This window comes from Camellia sinensis, chromosome 10, assembly GCF_055761805.1.
Source record: "Camellia sinensis isolate YWXY chromosome 10, ASM5576180v1, whole genome shotgun sequence".
Lineage (NCBI taxonomy): Eukaryota > Viridiplantae > Streptophyta > Magnoliopsida > Ericales > Theaceae > Camellia > Camellia sinensis.
The window spans coordinates 24,638,358-24,659,402 of NC_138970.1; the positions used below are offsets into that span (position 1 = coordinate 24,638,358).

Below are 21,045 nucleotides of genomic sequence, written 5' to 3' on the forward strand. Positions count from 1 at the left end.
TACAAATGTTTCTAAGTTAAGAGCAAGTTTCGATACCTTTTGTAGGGTCACCTAAGATTAAATTCTTAGGGTGATTATGAACAAATTTCCATTCTCTTGGCAAATCATCATTGTTTCCTCCTTCTTCTTGAGATGGGAGAATAGGTTATTCAATCTCTTTGATCAAGTTACATGGTTGGTTCTCTTCTTTGTAGATACTTGAATCTTCCACATTTGGTTTCAAATCTATATTATCACTAATAATTTGCTTTTGAGTAGAGATGTTAGTTTCATCAAATGCTACATGTATAGATTCTTCCACAACAAGAGTTCTTTTATTAAAAACATGATAAGCTTTACTAGTTAGGGAATGGCCAAGAAAAATTGCTTCATCAGATTTTGAATCAAATTTACCTAAATTATCCTTACCATTATTATGCACAAAAAAATTTACAACCAAAAATATGCAAGTGACTAATGTTGGGCTTTCTATCATGCCAAAGTTCATAATGAGTCTTTTTGAGAATATGTCTAATCAATGCATGATTTAAAATATAGCATGCGGTGTGAACGGCTTCGGCCCAAAAATATTTAAGAAGATTATTTTCGCAAAGCATTGTTCTACTCATTTCTTCTAAAGTTCTATTCTTCCTTTCTACTACACCATTTTGTAGAGGGGTTCTAGGTACTGAAAAATTATGTAACGCCCTCAAAATAATAACATTAAACCCATCAACATAGACATGAACTGGAAGTAAAGATAAACATTCTTCTATTCATCAGAGTAGTTATTTACAAAAGTATTACATGCTAACAACAAAAGCAAATGCCCTACGGGCTTACAGCTTTCCAAGTTAACATTTGGTTACAATAAAAGAGTGCTAACTCATTTACACATTAAGCCCTTGGCTTGAAAATACATGTAATACATCAAAGAAATAAAACGACAAAAGTCTGTCTGCCTCTAGCCTCCCAAGCTACGTCCTTGGAGGTGGCATGCTACCTGTACCTGAAAATGATATTCCCATATAGGGTGAGCCACAGCCCAGTAGAAATACACTAAACCAACCATGAACAATGACTAAAAGATTAGCAATTGATAGATGGCCCACACTGATACATCCACATAAATCACATTTTATGTCATACGACTTATGAGTCCAAGTTACTTTTCATTTTCCCCTTTTCAACAGATAAGCATATCAGCTCTATCATCATCTCCATAGATATGTATAAAAACTATATCTCACATTCACAGATAAGCATATAAGCTATATCCACATTCTCAACAAATATATATAACGACTATATCCCACATTCACAAATAAGCATATAAGCTGAATCTACACTTCACAAAGATAAGCATATGAGCTCTATCTTCACTTCTCTAGACAAGCATATGAGCTGTATCTACAGAGTTCATCCCCTATCTTCTCCCAATACTATCCGGTTTAGAAGTACATCCCACATCTTTCCCTAAACCGCGGAGTACATCCTCCATCTCCTCCTCTACACATAACGTATACAAACACATTGGTTCTATATACAATCACTCAATACATACAGTTAATGTGTTCTATCAACCGTCAAATTCCATGACACATTCCATTGATTAGTTTTCATTTGCCTAATCATCATGCATTGTCTACAACAATCACGACTATCCTCCACCGATAGCCCAAAGCAGTTATTTCTAAACAGAAAATAAATGCACAAATGGATATTCAATCAACATTTCAATTCGGTGAGTGACAAATAATTCAACTACACCCTTTAACCCCACGCGTTTCCAATCTCAACAATTCCATTTCATTTCCTCGTTTCTCACAATTAATTATCCCAATTAATCTAACAATGTAATTAGGTCATTTTCCATAATTAACATTACAACCCTTAGGTCCCATTTTCATCAATGATTCAACATTTATTCCATTTCTCTATGCCAAATATGCATCTAGGTTTATTATAAATAAAACCCCAACTTTTGTAAAATTACACAAAAGCCCCAAACTTTCACAAAGTTACCAAACCAACCTCAACATCTCAAAATACTAAAATTTAAAGACAAAATCCATAGAGAGGAGTAGGATATCCCTACCTCAAATCCGGAGCCCCAAAGGAGAAGATAACAAAACCCAACGTGCTCCAAATCCCGAAATTTTCAGATTAAAATGTAGCCCCCAACGATCAACAACCTTTTTATAAAGGCCAAAGATGAGCAAATCACTCCTACTAGATCAAATCTAAGAGAGAAGGGCCGGTTTTAGAGTGAGAAGCTCTGAAAATGGCTTTTTGGAAAAGTAAGAGAGAGAAAAGATCTTGAAAAAGTGATCCAAAAATCGGATCTCGGCTTTATATAAAAGTCGCCCCGCTCGAGCGTCAAACTTCCCGCTCGAGCGTCACTCACAGACTCTCGCTCGAGCGCCGGATGCACACTCCCAGCATCTCGACACAACAGGTCTCCCGCTTGAGCTTCCAACTTCCCGCTCGAGCGGCACTCACACAATCCCGCTCGAGCGGCCAATCCCACGCTCGAGCGTCGAACACTGCACAGGAAATACTGGATGGGTGCAATTCCTGCTCGAGCGCCAAAACCCCCGCTCGAGCGGACAGGTCAAAAATCTAGGCAACTAGTTTTGGTTTCTAAACTCAACCAACCTGTAACAAACCTGCCCAACACATCCTATAACTCAAATACAAAGTAAGAAAGGGTGTACACCAGGTAATAATCAACTACTATTATCCACGGACACATGTCCAGATCACTGTACAACAAGGGTAAATCCGGGATCGCTATAAATTATGTCTAATACCATGCTCATCACAAAACAATTCAAATTTCTCATTTTCAAGTTCTCTACCATGGTCGGTTCGAATATTAGTAATAAGAAAGCCTTTTTCATTTTGAATTCTACGACAGAGTTTTGTGAAAGAAGAAAATGTTTCATCTTTGTGTGCTAAAAACATAACCCATGTAAATCTTGAATAATCATCAACTATAACAAGATAATAATATTTACCACCTAGACTAGATGTCTTTGAGGGACCAAATAAATTCATATGCAATAGTTGTAAATGTCTAGTTGTGGAAATATGAGATTTTGATTTAAACGATGTTTTAGTTTGTTTTCCTTGTTGACAAGCACTACAAAGATGATCTTTTTCAAATTTAATTTTTGGAAGTCCAATGACCAAATCCTTTCTCAAAAGTTTAGCAATTAAATCCATATGAGTATGACCAAGTCTTCTCTACCATAACCAACTATTTTCATTATTAACATATAAACATTTAACATCACTAGCATAGAGATCATTAAGATGAAAAACATAAACATTATCATGGCGATTACCAACAAATAAAGCTTTATGATCATTTGTGCTTTCAATTGTGCAATGTGATTTATCAAAAATAACTCGATTACATTTATCACATAATTGATTAATACTAAGTAGGTTATACTTAAGTCCATCAACAAGTAAAACATTTTCAATAGAATGGTTAGAAGAAATATCGATACTACCAATACCGATGATTTTTCCTTCCTTGTTGTCTCCAAAAGTAACAAGGCCTCCATTTTTGGATGATAGTGTAGTAAAGAATGATTTATCTCCGGTTGTGTGTCTAAAACATCCACTATCAAGGTACCACTTCCCTTCTTTAGCTTTGGACTTAAGGCAAACCTACAAGATGACAATCAAGTATTGGTTTTTGGTACCTATAGTTTCTTGGGTCCTTCTTGGTTAGTTTTTTAGATTCCTTAATAATCCAAATCTTTTTAATTCTCATGTTCATATTCTTTTTGAATGAACAATAAGATATATAATGGCATTTCTTTCTACAATAATGACAAGTAATATGAGGGTGTGTCATGAGAGGTGCCTTTTCAAAAATTGTATCGAGATTCTTTTGTTTTTTAATAGAGTCATATCCAATGCCCGTTTTATCGAAAACACATCTTTGATTTTCAATAAGCATGTTGAGATTATATCTACTTTTTACAAAATTTTCAAGTGTTTTTGTTAAATCATCAACATTATTTTTTAAAGCAGTTTTCTCATTAGAGATGGTGTCAAAATCATTTTTCAAAACAATTTTTTCTTTCTTTAATTCTTTTACATTACTAGATAAAGATGCAACAATTTTTTTTGACACATTATTTTTTACACAAACTTTTCTAAATTCGTCTCGTAGTTCATGGAATGCATTTTCAAGTTATTCATAAAGAGTAGTTACCTCATAAGTCTTCATCTTCAAGAGTCATGAGATATAAGTTGGCTACTTCATTTTCAATTTTATCACTTGAGCTTTCATCTTCACTTTCTCTCCAAGCTGCTACCATGGCCTTCTTGTTTCTTTTGTAGTCTTTTCTATGATTTTTCAATTTTGGACAATCCATCTTTATATGTCCAGGATTTTTGCACTCATAGCAAATAATAGGTTCTTTCTTGTTATCTTTGTTGTACTCTTTTTTGAAAGGTCTTTTTCCTCCATAATTGTTTTTCTTGAAGTGCTTTTTGAGATTTCTACTAAACATGGCATAGCTTTCATCCTCACTGGAGTTTTCATATTCTTTTTCATTTGATGATGCTTTGAATACAATTTCACTTTTCTTTTTGTTTTCAACATCCTCATGTCCTTTCATGGTGATCTCATGAGTCATAAGGGAACCCATAAGCTCATCCAATCCAAGTGTGGAGAGATTTTTGACTTCTATAATGGCGGTGACCTTTGCTTCCCAATTCTTTGGTAAACACCTAAGAATTTTTTTTACCAACTCACTGTTAGTATAAATTTTGCCAAGAGATTTCAAAGAGTTTACAATTTCAGTAAATCTAGTAAACATACTTGAAATAGATTCATCAGAGTTCATTTTAAACAATTCATAACTATGAACAAGCATATCAATATGAGATTCCTTCACTTGATTTGTTCCTTCATATGTTACCTCTAGTTTGTCCCAAATTTCTTTTGCCAAACCACAACTTGAAATTCTATTATACTCCTTAAGTCTAATCCATAAACAAGGGTGAGTTTGAGCTTGCAATAATTTGTGATTCCTCTCATCACATTTATCTTCTGTTTTAAATACACTAATATTATCTACTAATTTGGTAGGAATTTTTGGATCTTTGGTGACAATAATCCACATGGCATAATCAGTGGCTTGAAGGTATAGGGTGATCTTATCTTCCCAATGACTATAGTTGTTTCCATCAAATAGTAGTGGCGTATTGGTGGCTTGTGTGACACCTCAAAAATCGGGAACATCAGATAATATATTAACCATTAAATACAAGGTTTATCTAAGGTTATAAGAGTAGGAACGTTACTAATGAGTCCTTTGGCTAATAACCAAGTAAGATCCCAAGAAGGTCGAAGGAGTCAAAATAGCATCCCTTCAAAGTCCAACCACCTTAGATAGCAAAGCTACCTTTTTGACAGATCTTGACAAGGTATTTACACAAGGCTTACATGAGTTGACGGAGTATAAGGATAGGTTACAAACGTTACATATATACAAATTACAAAAAATAATGTCTTAAATACAACATGGGATCTATCACTTACAATCTCAAAACACATTTACAAACTAGAATTCTAATCCTCCTAGGGTAGCCGTACGTCCTCAAATGCTTCAACTTTGCTTTCGACCGGTCTAATAGTCTTTAATATCTGGGCATTCAAAGCTCATGGCATTTCATGCCAGGTATTGAAAACTACTAGACCGATCGAAGGCAAAGTTGAAGCATTTGAGGACGTACGGCTACCCAAGGAGGATTAGAATCTAATTTGTAAACGTGTTTTGAGATTGTAAGTGATAGATCTCATGTTGTATTTAAGACATGATTTTTTTGTAATTTGTATATATGTAACGTTTGTAACCTATCCTTATACTCTGTCAACTCATGTAGGCCTTGTGTTAATACCTTATCAAGATCTGTCAAAAAGGTAGCTTTGCTATCTAAGGTAGTTGGACTTTAAAGGGAGACTATTTTGACTCCTTCGACCTTCCTGGGATCTTGCTTGGTTATTAGCCAAAGGACTCATTAGTGACGTTTCCTACTCTTGTAACCTTAGATAAACCCTGTATTTAATGGTTAATATATTATCTGATGTTCTCGATTTTTGGAGCGTCACAACTTGGTATCAAAGCCTAGGTTCAATCCTTACCCACGCGTTTCGACCTGCGGTTAGAGACTACCTTGCCTCGACTATGTTATATTATTATAAGACTACCTATTCTATCAACTAAAAGACATCAAAAATAGAATTGTTCTTGACCTGTCTTAGGGAATTTCTTCGAATTTCGGGCACACCAAGATCAACTCATGTAGGCCTTGTGTTAATACATTGTCAAGATCTGTCAAAAAGGTAGCTTTGCTATCTAAGGTGGTTGGATTTTGAAGGGAGGCTATTTTGACTCCTTCAACCTTCTTGGGATCTTGCTTGGTTATTAGTCAAAGGACTCATTAGTGACGTTTCCTACTTTTGTAACCTTAGATAAACCTGTATTTCATGGTTAATATATTATCTGATGTTCTCGATTTTTAGGGCGTCACAGCTTGTCCTTCAGCAGTGCTAGCTAAGGTTGTCATAGATCGAAACTCTTAGATGGTTAAATCTAAAACAAGAGTCTAGGCTCTCATACTAATTGCTACCCAAAAGACAATCTAAGATGAGGGTGAATTAGGTTTTTACAATTAAAATTAATAATACCCTAATAAAAATTATGACTAGCACAATATATAAATATAATTAATGAAATAAAAATAATACTATGTCAGTTAATGATTTTAGCACAGTAAAAATGTGAAATATAGCTATGGCAATTTAAAATAAAATAAAGAGATAAGGGAGAGAGAGGCAAACAAATTTATAGTGGTTCGGTTTCAACTCAGCATACGTCCACTCCTCACTTGAGATTTTCCACTATACTCTTGCTTCACAGGGTGCTAGCAATCTTTTCACAGATAGAGCTTCATCCACGGATTTTACACAGACTTTATAAGTCAAGAACATTGAGTGTACTACATACTTACAAGGTTGAAAAGAAAGTGTTTTTGCTTTCATAGAAAGTTACAAGAATTATCTCTCAAAAATAGATATAAAAATGAAGCTCTGGTTTTTCTGTAAACCTCACACAGGAAAGATGGGGTTAAAGCTATACGTCTCAATGTATAATTTCTGAAAGAGGATGTAAACAAAAATTGAAGAACACTTCTCAGAGAATTTTTCAGAGAATAGATGTGAGTAATTATAGATCAAAGAATATTTTCTGGTTTTTTTTGTAACTTGTTTACATTAGAGGTTTTGGTATATATAATGAAACTTATAGCCGTTTATAGCCGTTGTACTCTATCATTACTAATTTGAATATCTTTCACTCTATCATTACTAATTTGAATATCTTCCACTCTATCATTACTAATTTGAATATCCTTCACTTGAATCTTCTGGCCTGCTGTTGTGCTGGGCTGTTTGAACCTCTAGTTTGGGCATTATTTTTGGGTTGAAATGAACTCCTGATTTAAGCAAATATTAAATACTTTCAAATAATATTTAGGATAAAAGTTTAGGTGATAAATAATGGGACAAAATAAATTTTGATTCTATTTTTCTCTTTCAAATAAATTAAAACATAATTTAAATAAATCATCAAAATAAATTTTAGATTATATTAAAACATAATTAAATAAATTATCAAAAGAAATTTTGGATTTTATTTTTCTTTTTGAAATAAATTAAAATTAAATAAATCATCAAAATAAATTTTGGATTCTATTTTTTTCTTTTAAATAAATTAAACATAATTAAATAAAACATCAAAATAAATTTTGAATTCTATTTTTCTCTTTTAAATAAATTAAAACATAATTAAATAAATCATCAAAATAAATAAATGTAACAAAAGTGATATGACTCAAAAAAAAAAAAAAAAAGTCAAAAACTCAAAAAAACTTACTTTTAACCCTATTGTCAAAATAAGTCCTTTGAGGTGCAATTTAGCGTCTAATGAAAACTGAAGTAACCATTCCACTGGAAATTGAAATAGTCATAGTGGGCTCAGGAAAAGCAATCAGGCACCATTCAAGTTAGGTCTTGGTAGGAAAAGGTTTAGGGTTGATTAGGAATTGATTAGGCTCAGAATCAAATGTTGAATAAACACACAGAAAAACAGCAATTTTATTGAGGCATTTCATCAAACAAGTTAATGTTGCATACTTAACCCGCTTATTCATTACACAGAAAAAATTTAGGGAGTCAGTGGATATGACAAGAAAAAATGGCATAACTCATTCAATGATGGTCAAACCTCTCTACAGCGTTATTGCAAATGGAGCAATGAGAAGCACGTGGTGGACGATATAGCAAAACAAGTATTTTTATGCATAATGTCATTGCTGGCAGCCATATTAGGAATGTAGATAAAAACAGTGATGCCCCATCACGACCAAAGATCAATCTTCCACCGCACAAAATGAAACTTGTTTGTTATGTTATTTTTGTTTTGGGCGAATTACACATTTGAAACAAGTTATGTTACGTGTGTTTTTGCAAACAGAAAACTTGAAATTGACATTGCTACCAAACGAGACCTAGCTTATGCATGCTTAGAATTTTTTTTTTTTTTTGGTTACAGGAAAATCCTCCCACTCTCCTGCAGTCCAAGGCAGCGCCCTTTGAGAAGATCACCAGAGTGTCCTGTTGTCCGTTCCGAGTAAAAGACTATAACCTGGAAGCTTGCTTGTCCCGACCTCCCAAGGCAAGCTCCCCTTAAGTCAGGACTCATGAGAGAGAATTAAACCCACACCAAGTAACTGATAAAGTATCCTTCAAGTCATCCTTCTAACCAACTGTGCTACATCCAGGAGATTGGCCAGAGAGGAGTTGAAGCCAAAGACCTAGGGGCTTAAACCCAGGCCTACCAGGTTGCCACTCACCCCTGGGTTGTGTTTAGAATTTTTGTTGTGCATTATCTATAACTATCTATAAAAGCAGGAAAATCTGTGTCTGACACCACACCAGTGTGTCTAACCCAGTTGAATGGCCAGTTCACCCTCCTTGAAGATTGTTGATCACGCTCCAGCAAGCTCCGCGTCAATTGCAGCTTCTCTAGCAAGCTGTGCATCACATCACCTCTTGCCACCTGTGTTGCTGCAGCTTTTCACCCAGGCTTGTTACATAAGTTCTGCGATGTTGAGAGGTGTTGAGTGTTTCATTGCGTTGGTGCAAAATAATCTGCGTTTTGTCAACGAAACAGAAGAGGTATGACATTCTTCAATATGCATTTTTTAGTGGCTGTGAAATCCAATTCTTTCTTCCGTTGTCATATGTTTGCTTCATTGAAAATTGTTTTTTAGATATCTGTTTATGAGCTTGGTTAGTGCCTATATTGAATTTAATTTCTTCTTGTTGAAATTAACTGTTCATGAATTTGTGTTTTGGGATGAAGTTCCTCCTTTTTTACATTTGTTAAAATTTCTGCCCACCAAGTGTTTGATTCTAGGTTCAAGTGAGAAATTCATCACAAACAATTGGAACATGCTCACCAAGTGTTTGATTATTGCCCACCAAGTGACTGTAACTTTGTTCCCATTTTGTAAAACGAAATTGGAACATGCTCCCGTCTTATCTTGGACCACGAACACAACAGATATATTGAAATGTTGGATTGCTCCATTGACTTTAGTCTAAACCAATAATCTACCTAATTTTCCAGAAATCAATGTTAGATTACATTTAGTAGATGGCGTATTCTGAAAATTCTGTTTAAGTCGGTTTTACAATTTGGTGTTTATAATTAAATTCATTTGTTTTTTTCCTTAAGATATAAATATATAGTGTGACTAGGACATAGTTAACAACACTAACCCTTTATAGCATCAGGAAGACAGCCTTCAATTGGTTGCTCAGGCTTGTCCTGAGATTAAGAGAAGGATTTCAATTAGAACTGAAGGTAAGTTGAGAAGCTAAAAATTATATGACTAGACAAACGCCAATACCACAACAAACTTCGAAGGTGACTAATTCGCCAGTTTGTGTGCATGTGTCAACACATGTGGAGGTACTTTCACGAATATTGTAATGTAAATGACCATACAAACATGAGGTTAGTAAATTCGACTGCTAACCTATGATACATGATACTAACAGACAGTCAATTTGTAGGCCAATCAGAGTATCTGGGTTGGTCTCTAAATCTAATGTTCATGAACACCTATGGTCAATATCTAAAGTGAATTTATGTTTTCTTGGATTCTATTATTTGGTTTGGATGTATTATTTGCACTTTATCATGCTGCATGTTGAATATTTTAATCAATTAAACTTCAACTGTCCAATTGATGGACTCTTATTTCTCTCAACAAAATATTTCAATTCAAATAAGCTAATGCAATAGTTCCAAATCTCTGACTGACTTGGAGTTTTAGTCTGCTTGTGAGATGACAGTGGTTTGGATAATTGGAATTTTGAATTGGGGGACATTAGAAATGATTGTTTGTTGATTTTTTTTATTTTTTATATTTTCATTTAAAAATTTACTCCTGGTTTTCTGTATAATTTATTTTTCTTGTTGTTATTAACATAACCAGTAAACCAGAAATGAAATCTCTTATAATTTATTTTCCGTAATTTATTTTTGTATTCCTTCGCTTTTGTTATTTGTTCTCAAAACAGAGTACTAGAAAAACTAAAATATTTTACTACAAACAAACTCTATTGTGTTGTCTGGGTCTTTCACTCTTTAACCTGGTTCTTAGTTTGTTGTACTGTTTTTATTGGTATAGAAATGGTTGGTCTGATGAAAAGATTGTAACCCTTTTGGATTTAGTACTCAGAACCCTTGCTTGGTTAGCAATCTCTGTCTTTTTGCATACCCATTTCTCTAATTCAAGTGAACCAAAGTTCCCAATTTCATTGAGGGTTTGGTGGGGTTTTTACTTTTCATGTCTTATTATTCTTTCTCCAAAAATAGTAACTTTAACCATAAAAATCGTAACTTTTCTTACATGTATAAGTGCACATTGTAGCATTCCCCCCCCCCCCCCCCCAAAAAAAAAAAAAAAAAAAAAAAATTACTCACATTCTTTTCTTCTTTTTTTTTTCCCATGCTTTTTTGCTTTTCTTTATTTCCAATTCAGCCAATTAGTTGTTCCTGTTGCTACTTGTTGGTTTATGGTTGTTTCCTGTTGATATATGTATATATTTCTAATAAAATGAAAGGGCAATGAAATATCATGGGTCAATAGTTGTGGAGTTGTATGCAAAAATATAGCAGAAATTCTGGTCTGTAAAAATTCCAAACGTCCAAAAAGATTTGTGCTTTATTACAATGTTGCTCAAAACATGGACAACAAAATAGAAAGAACCATAGTGTTCTTTAATTTGAACTATGCAAAGAATTATTTTTCTTTATTGATTGATTTGTTCTTTCATTGGAGGCTTATTGTCAAGAAGCTTGTAATTTTCTAACATGCAATGGCAACATATATATGAAGTCCCAAGTCTAGTTTGGGCTTGAGGGATCTCTTGCACTCTCTCGCGGCCTCTGCCTTCGCTCTCTCTCTTTGGTCTCTGGTCTTGTTGTCTGGTCTTTGCTCTCTCTATCTTCGGTTCTCTGTGTTCTGTTTTCAAGTCCACCAGTAATTGACCCCTCTGTCTCAAACTTTGGATTATTACAGGTTGACATCACATTGTGAATCTTACAAATTAGGCATGATTGTGGTTGTTCATGTTAGAGTCCTATTAGATGAGTGATTGTATTAGAGTCCTTTTTGGTTTAGGAGTTAGGGCTATATAATGTAAGGTCTAGTTGTAATCAAATACACAATTTGAATATACTGAAATACAGAAAACTTACATTGATTGTCTCACTCTCAAGCATCTCTCTCTTGTTATGCATTTTGCTCTGATTTGGTAATTTTTCCATTTGGAATCTCCATGGTCACAATTTCCACCCTCATGTTCTTCATTTGATTTGCATTTCCTTCAGATTTTGCTGTGTTTTTGCTTTGATTTTGCATTTTCTTCAGACTTTGGCACACAGTTCAGAAATGGATTTAGTGACATAAAAAAGGTGAAGCTTAGTGGTTGATGGGAATAGTGAAGATGAGGCTTTGCAAGGATGACCCTCTGATTGTCAATGTGCCAATGGTTAGTTAAGTGTAAATGGAACCCTACTTATCTAATCATTTTTGGTTGTTGAGAAAATTAGTGAAGATAATGGAACAATAGATGAAAGTATAATATATATTGATTAATTTCTTGTTGCTTTGTTAGATTGTTGATGTTTTTGTTTTGATTTAAGTGGTTTTCATGGGCTCTCATATGTCCTCTTAGTTACTGCTTCAAAGTCGTTCTTTGTTGATGTTTGCCATTTTGCTCTCTGTTCGTTCACGCTTCTACCCCTCTTATTTTCTTCCATTATAACCCCGCAAGATACAACCTGCATCAAGACAGAACAGAGGCCATGCAGCATTTTAGCTAGCATACCCAACTTACCAGGCACCACTAGCAGCAACCATCTTATCTCATTCCACCACCTATGCAAATCCTACACTATCCAGATATGAAGAACAAATGATAGTGTAATCTCATTCTCTTCCTCACTTAAAAAATAGTATTATTAGGCAAATTCCACACCTTCTGTTCTAATTTGTGTTTGGATAACCTTCCAACTGCTTAAACATAACTAATCAAATCTTTTATACATTTTCACTCTCACTACATCATTATACATTTTTACTCTCACTACATCATTTGTGCCCACGCAATAACTAATGCTATTTTCCAATTAACTTTGCAGAGAAAACTTGAAGGTGGATTTGTTTCCAGTTCCACCTTTGGAAGCAGTGGCAGCATAGAGAGAAGGAAAAAGAAGAAACATAAAACAATCCTTCCAACCGGTTAACCCACTGAGTTTCATTTGAAGACAAGGGGGCCAATTTCGTGAAATATAAGATATGGTTATGATTGATAGGACGGAAAAGAAGAAATATTGTATATTTTGCATTGGAGAATTTCTCTCAAAAAAAAAAAAAAAAAAAAAAAAAAAACACACACTGCATCTTTTCCTTATTATTTTCATCAATGATAATGCGACCCATGGCGTGTGGAGGTCCAACTAGTATAGTCAAATGATCGATAAGTGGCAACCTAATGTGAAAAACATGAATAATTTTAATGAATTTAGGGTGTGTTTGTTTTGAAGGATTAGAGAGTGGGATTGGACTATTAGTCCCACCGGACTAATAGTCCATTGTTTGTTTCATTTTTTTTGCTCCGGACTTCGGACTATTAATCCCACAAATATGGGACTATCCTATTCCATAGGGAGGTGGGATAGAAACCATGTGATTGGTATCCCATGGAATTATTTTGTGAAATGTCCATTTTACCCTCCATGTTATTACTTAGCAAACAATTAGAAAATGATAAAATAGTCTTTTAAACATTTATAAATAATTTTTTTAGTGTTGTTAATTTAAAATTATATATTAAATAAAAAAATTTAATTATAAGTTATAAATTAAAAATTAAATTTAATTAAAAATAATAAATTATAAATTATGGCCTTAAAAATTAAATTTTTTTAGTGTTGTTAAAATATTAAATTTACATATTAAATTAAATTATTTTTTTAGTGTTGTTAATTTAAAATTATATATTAAATAAAAAATATAAATTATAAATTATAAATTTAATTTGATTGAAAATAATAAATTAAAATAATTAAAATATTGTGCAAAAAATAAAATAAAACAAATTTTTATTTAATCTAGCTAAAAATAATTAAAATATTAAAGCTTTGTTTAATATTGTTATTACTTTAGTAAATAATCGAAAAGGATAAAATAGTCATTTTGTGCATTTATCCTTCTCCATAATATTTCAAACAAACTTTAAATAACTAAAAATAGTTCAATCCAGACATCTAATCCCATGACTAAACAAACATAGGATACCAATTTAGTCCAACCAAATAGTCCCGGAACAATGTATCTCAGAACTAATAGTCCGATGGATTACAATTTCTCCTTATCCAGTTTGTCCAAACAAACGCACCCTTATAAAATACTTTTTGAGTAGTTAAGGCCACATTTGGTAGTTCCAACTTTAAAGAATGAGAGCTCAAAAAATATAAAGAATGATTTAAACTAGAAACAAAATCCCACACATTTTACTTTTGAGCCATTGGCAAAAAAATAAAAATAAAATAATAATAATAATCTAGATATGAAAGAAAAGATAACAATGTCATACGAGATTATCTGATTGAACCTCCCAACTTTTATCTCAATAAACTATGACGTATCTAGAATGATGGTAAAACATGACCTGTTTTCATCCATTTTAATAGTTAGGGGACTGAATTTTGAGATGAATCGTAAATTTAAATATTTTGAATTCCACTCTCACTAATGTTTATCAAATTTTGGAGATATCATTGTTATTTTTAAGTGATTACAAATATTTAAAATTTATCACCTTTAAAAAATAAATACTAAATAAAATCTTGACAAACACTACTGCTCCCTAGAATCCACAACAAAGTGCATTTCATGGCTACCAAAGATTGAGCTGAAACTAATAAATTAGTAGTACAAAAACTTCCTTTTCATTATTCTTAGAAATCGAAAATGAAACTTGTTTGTTACGGTATTTTTGATTTTAAGAAAGTGAAATTGATTCTAAAATTTTGAAAATTTATATATATATATATATATTTGTTTTTACTTGTTTTTAGAATTAATTTTTACTCTCCTCCCTCTCCCACCACCACCGGCCAACCTTCATCAAGCTCCAACCACTTCCAACGACCCTCTGACTACCCCATGATCTCCGACGACACTTCGACCACCACATCTGTCCACCCTTCACTGCTATCCACCATCTTTTGCAACTCATCAAACATTTTTTCTTTATTTTTTATTTTAATTTATTTTCAAAATATTTTTATATGCATGTTTTTTACAAATAGAAAACTTGAAATTGACGACGCTACCAAATGAGACATAGCTTATGCGTGTTTAGAATTGTCCTTATGCATTATATAGTTAAATGATCTATAACTGACAACCTAATGTGATTAACATGAATAATTTAAATGAATTTAGAAAACAATATTAAGGCCACGTTTGGTAATTCCAACTTTCACTGGTTGGCACACCAAACAAATACTTTGTACACCAAGTAAGCAAGCTAACTCTCCCTCCACTTTCTTTACATCTCAAAGCAGTTGTACAAGGTTGGCCTTGTTTCGGTGGTACTAAATTTCATCAAATTTCCACCAACTATTTTTTTACTTAAATTTGATTAAATTGTTAAAAACATGAAGGTATGGAATTTTTTTTTTTTTTTTAATTTGAATTGGCTAAATGATAGGTTTTCATGATAGGTTAAGTATTTTAAAAAATATTTGATGAAAATTTTGACTCTCATCATTGGAGTAAGCTTTATTAAATCAACCTTTTGATCTAAATTGGTGAACAAATTTGATGAAAAAAAAAAAGAAAGAAGATTGGTCACAAAGACATAAAACAAACTGTGGGGATGTATTTTCTGAATACCAACACGTGGCATGGTGACGCCGACGTATTGGCCGAGGTGCCACGTGTCCTGGTAGTTAAGCCGAGATGATCTCGGAATGGCCGAGGTTATCCTCGAAGATATCGGAATCCGAGATAAGCAGATAAGGGACAAGAGTCCTAAGACAAAAAGGGGACTTAACCAAGATAAGGATAAAGCTCTTAGGGAGTTTTATCTTTATCTCTTATAGAGTCCAGAGTAAGCACTAAATTGGAGTTCATAGAAGTCATACTTCTAGTGGGACTTGGATTGAGTATATTATAAAAGAGAGGCACCCCCGTGGGTCTAAGGTATGTAATTTATGTTTTGAGTATTCAGTTTAGCACTTGATTATCTTTGAGAGATATACTGACTTGATCGTCGGAGTGCCCCCGGGTGGAAGAACCACCGCCGGAGCTTTTTCTTTCTGTTACAGGTTGCTAAAGCCATCTATTCTGCCTGTGCTCTCCAGCTGATCACTAAACGGGCAGTGTGGTCAGATTTTTACCCACACAATTTGGCGCCGTCTGTGGGAACGAAGGAAGAATAGATGGCCAGTAACGGACAACAGGAAAATATTGGGGATGACACCCCCACTGGGAGTGGCAGACCAATTGACCTTGACATTGAAGGAGACAACCACAATGCAGAAGCCCGTGACCAGGGTCACAGAGAGAACGACGTCATCCCAGAAGGCGACACGTCAAAAAGAACAAACCAAGGAAAGTACTACAATGAAGATAACCTCCAGGTATGGAGGGACAGGTGCCTACGGAGGGATGAGGAAGTGAAAGAACTAGCAAACAAGTTGGCGGACCTTCAGTCAGTCGTCAACTTCATGATGCAGAATAATGTTATGCAGCCACCATACCCGCTGCAAGATACGCCGATGCCAGCGACCAACACTCAGAAGGGTGAAAGAAAAACAATCCCCGAGGTCCCTCAGCATACCAGGAGCGGAAGGCATTCTCACCGGCCTTCCAGAGAAGTCGGACGGGAAAAGCCGAGGGAAGAAGAGTCCCGAAGGACACACCACATGAAGAACCCAGACCCCAAAGAACATCGACATGTTCAGGGGCAAGTACTCCATTTTGACACAACCCATGAAGAAAGATCCAAACGGACCCACCACGAGGCCGAAAGCAGTGTACCAAAAAGACTAAAATCCAAAGACAGCCGAGCTCCAGGGAGGAGCAAAGAAGACCTAAGGGACTACCTCAAAAAGAGGCAGCAGAATGCAGAAGCCGAGGTAAACTCCCCAGTAAAACCGAAGACAGCCTTCTCGATGGAACTGGACAAATTCGAACCGCCCAAGAGATTCAGTATGCCGAGGTTTCAAATCTATGATGGTAAGTCAGATCCAAACTTTCATGTTGCGCTATACCTAAATTCAATGGCATTATATAGCGGGAACGAGCCGTTGCTCTGCAAAGTATTCCCCTCATCCTTCGGGGAAATTGCATCTGATTGGTTCCATAAGTTACCAAAAGGAAGCATAAAGACATGGGAAGGCTTGGCCGAGATGTTTGTGGCCAGGTTCGTGACCAACAAACTGCAACCCCTGAGGGTTGATGCTTTGATGGCTCTACGAATCACCAAGGAAGAAGGCCTTAGGGCCTATGCGAAGAGGTACTACGAGGTGTTCAACCGAATACCCGAATGCAACCAGGAAGTAGCAGTCGTGTCTTTTAAGAACGGCCTGAAAGATGACTGCCCACTACGGAAGTCTTTGGCAAAAACATTGCCAAAAAGCATGGAAGAACTCATGGCAAGAATTGAGAAATACGCCAGGGCCGAAGAAGATACATCGGGAAACAAATAGGTGAAACAAGAAAAGGGAAACGGCTCGCCAAAGCGAGGCCGAGTCAACAATGGGCCGACCAAACAAGAAATAGAATTAAGAAATAAACAGGAGGTAACCACGGTATTCCGGATCCCAATCCATAAAATCTTAGATCGGATTCGAAATCAACCTTATTTCAGGGCTCCGGCAAGAGCACCGGGGGAATTCATGGGAAGGAACGTTGGTAGACGTTGTGCCTACCACAATGAAGAAGGGCATCCAACTCAACGTTGCAGAGCCTTAAAAGCACACTTGGAGGACCTGGTAAGACAAGGCCTTCTGAGGGACCTGGTCGATGAGGCCAGAACAAGGGAAGAGCAGGCAAGGTTGCCTCAAGCACTAGCAGCACCCCCTCCCCCAGCACAGCCACCACAAGCAGGAGAACCGAGGGTGGTTAATGTGATCCACTCAAGGGTCAACGAAAACGAAGTCAGAGGAGAAACCCAGAGGGTAAGACATTTACAACACATCTACCAAGTCGGGGAAAAGAGACATCGGCCAGAAGAATGCCAAGGGCCAATGATAGCATTTACTGAAGCCGACTTAGAACTGGTCCAACATCCGCATAATGATGCCTTGGTAGTATCCCTCCAGGTTGGGGAGTGCCAAGTAAAACGCATCCTAATAGATCAAGGCAGCTCCTGTGACATCATGTATGTCAGATGTTACAAAGAGCTAGGCCTTCACCCCGATGACCTAGAACAATCAAGCGGCCCGATGGTCGGCTTTAACGGAACACCGACATGGCCACTGGGTGCAACAAGCTTAGAAGTACAAGCCGGCACTAAGAAGATCAGGACGGAATTCCTGGTAATTGACACACCCTCACCATACAACATCATCTTGGGAAGGCCGTGGTTGCATGCAATGGGGGCAGTTCCCTCGACGTTGCATCAACTACTCCGGTTCCCAACAGAGCATGGGATTGAAGAAGTTAGAGGGGATCAACTACAAGCCAAAACTTGCTCCATGGCAGCAATAAAATCCACCTGTAGTATACGGGAGCCAAAGAAAGCAGAAGTTGAAGATGAGGACATGGAAGTCCTAGAAGACGTCGGGAAAGAACCAGCCGAGAAAAGCGAAGAGGCGCTAAAGAAAATCCTCGTCCAGGAGGGCGACGAAGAACGATTTTTTCTTCTCGGCTCAGGCTTAGCTAGAGAAGAGGAAAAAGAACTGGAAGATTTTTTAAGGGCAAACATAGAGGCGTTCGCCTGGACACCTTATGAAATGCATGGCATTGACCCCGAGGTCACCTGCCACAGTCTGAATGTCGACAGATCGGCAAAGCCTGTGATTCAACGAGCCAGAAGGCCGACGTTGATGCACGTCGAAGCAGTAGAGGAAGAGGTAGACAGACTCCTTGAAGCCAGGGCCATCCGAGAAGTTCAGTACCCAACATGGCTGTCCAACACAGTAGTAGTAAAAAATAAGAATGGCAAGTGGAGGGTTTGTGTAGACTTTACCAGCCTCAACAAAGCTTGCCCCAAAGATAGCTTCCCTCTGCCCAAAATCGACCAACTGGTAGACGCCACTTCGGGACATGAAAGGATGAGTTTTTTAGATATATAAAGAGGATACCACCAGATTGCTATGTACCCTTAAGATGAGGAGAAGACCGCGTTCATCACCCCGAAAGGCCTGTACTGTTACAAGGTAATGCCTTTTGGGCTGAAAAACACAGGAGCGACCTATCAGAGGTTAGTGACAAAGATGTTTAAACACCTGATTGGCAAAACGGTAGAAGTTTACATCGATGACATGGTCGTAAAGACCAAGAAATCAGAAGGTCATCTTGCCGACCTAAAAGAGGTCTTTGACATACTCAAAAGATATCGGCTCCGACTCAACGCCTCGAAGTGTGCCTTTGGAGTTGGGTCAGGTAAATTTTTAGGATATCTGGTAACAAGAAAGGGCATTGAGGCCAGCCCAGACCAAATCAAGGCCATCCTAGAACTACAGAGTCCGACATCGGCAAAACAAGTTCAAGTGCTTACTGGAAGGGCCGCAGCCCTAAACAGATTCATCAGCAGAAGCTCAGACAAGTGCAGACCCTTCTTTAACCTGGTGAAAAAAGCCACAGACTTCCTATGGACAGAAGAATGTGAAGCTGCCTTAGCCGACCTAAAAAAGTACTTGACCACAACCCCGGTCCTTTTTAACCCAGTTCCAGGGGAGGAATTGTTTTTGTACTTAGCAGTCTCTGAACACGCAGTCAGTGCAGTGCTAATCCGAGAGGAAAAAGGGGAGCAGAAGGCTGTCTATTATGTAAGTAAGACTTTGGCTAACGCAGAAACAAGATACCTACCACTGGAAAAATTAATGCTAGCCTTGGTAATGGCTTCAAAGAAATTGAGCCATTACTTTCAGGCACACAAGATTGTGGTCCTAACAGAGCACCCACTGAAGTCCTTGTTACATCAAGGAGACTTAACAGGAAGGATAGCAAAATGGGCAGTAACACTGGGCCAGTTTGACCTAGAATTTAGGCCGAGAACAGCAATAAAAGGCCAAGTTTTGTCCGACTTCGTCGCAGAACTCACACCTGAAGCCATCACACCTCGGGCTCCGTCGAGCCGAGATGAGCATCGCCCCAACAAGCAAAAAGAATCCCAGTCAAAGACAAAAAAGCAAGAGAAAGAAAAGCTCAGACCATGCAGCATCTACATCGGCGATTCATTCAGACTATTCGTCGATGGAAGTTCAAACCGCCAGGGAGCAGGAGCAGGAGTACTGCTGATATCTCCAGATGGAGAAATTGTAGAACAGTCCATCCGTCTGGGGTTCAAAGCCTCCAACAATGAAGCAGAATATGAAGCATTAATTGCAGGGCTAAAGCTAGCAGCAGCAGCAGAGGCAGACGAGGTAATTGTTTTTTGTGATTCACAACTCATTGTTAACCAGTCAACAGGAGAATTTGCAGCCAGAGACGAAAGAATGTCGGCATATGCAAAGGAAGTCGTCCGACTGGCAGCCCTATTTCAGAACTGCAGATTACTCCAAGTTAGCCGAGATGACAACACCCACGCCGACGCGTTGGCTAACCTGGCCAGTTCAATTCAAACTGGAAAAACAAGGACAATTATGATCGATTACATGTCGGCCCCGAGCATAGACAAACAAAGCACCAAACAAGAAGCAATGTGCGTAGACTTGGGACCAAGCTGGATGGATGCAATCATTGCATTCCTAAAAGAGGGGAAGCTGCCAGAAGACCATAAAGAAGCACATAAAATTAGACTGAAATCGGCCAGATTCAGTCTAACAGCAGAAGGCCATCTCTACAGGAGGTCCTTCACTGGACCACTTTTAAGGTGCGTACACCCTTTGCAGGTTGAAGATTTTCTTTACGAGATTCATGAAGGAATTTGTGGAAGCCATGCTGGGGGCGGATCGTTAGCCCACAGGGCCATTACCCAGGGGCATTGGTGGCCCTACATGCAAAAGGATGCCGAAGCCTATGTAAAGAAGTGTGAACAATGTCAAAGGTTTGCACCTTTGATACATCAGCCAGCTGCCGACCTGAACCCAGTATCCAGCCCTTGGCCGTTTGCCCAATGGGGCATGGATCTGGTTGGACAACTTCCCCAGGCAACTGGGCAGAGAAAATACTTGCTGGTAGCAACTGACTACTTTACAAAATGGATAGAGGCAG

At 36.9% G+C, this 21,045-nt stretch overlaps 2 long non-coding RNA genes across 4 annotated transcripts in view; one reads left to right on the forward strand and one right to left on the reverse strand.

The window, feature by feature from the left end:
• LOC145801028 (uncharacterized) overlaps window positions 1-21,045 on the reverse strand; it is a 96,446-nt gene that overhangs the window by 48,010 nt on the left and 27,391 nt on the right. The window lies entirely within an intron of this gene.
• On the forward strand, window positions 8,334-13,192 carry LOC145789173 (uncharacterized). Of its 3 annotated transcripts, none has more exons than XR_014341844.1 (3): window positions 8,334-8,910; window positions 8,981-9,247; window positions 12,789-13,192. It is a non-coding gene; the product is annotated as an uncharacterized LOC145789173 (long non-coding RNA). The 3 variants fall into 3 exon arrangements; XR_014341843.1 differs by lacking the exon at window positions 8,334-8,910 and adding an exon at window positions 12,016-12,136 and having other exon boundaries at window positions 8,917-9,247; XR_014341842.1 differs by lacking the exon at window positions 8,334-8,910 and having other exon boundaries at window positions 8,917-9,247.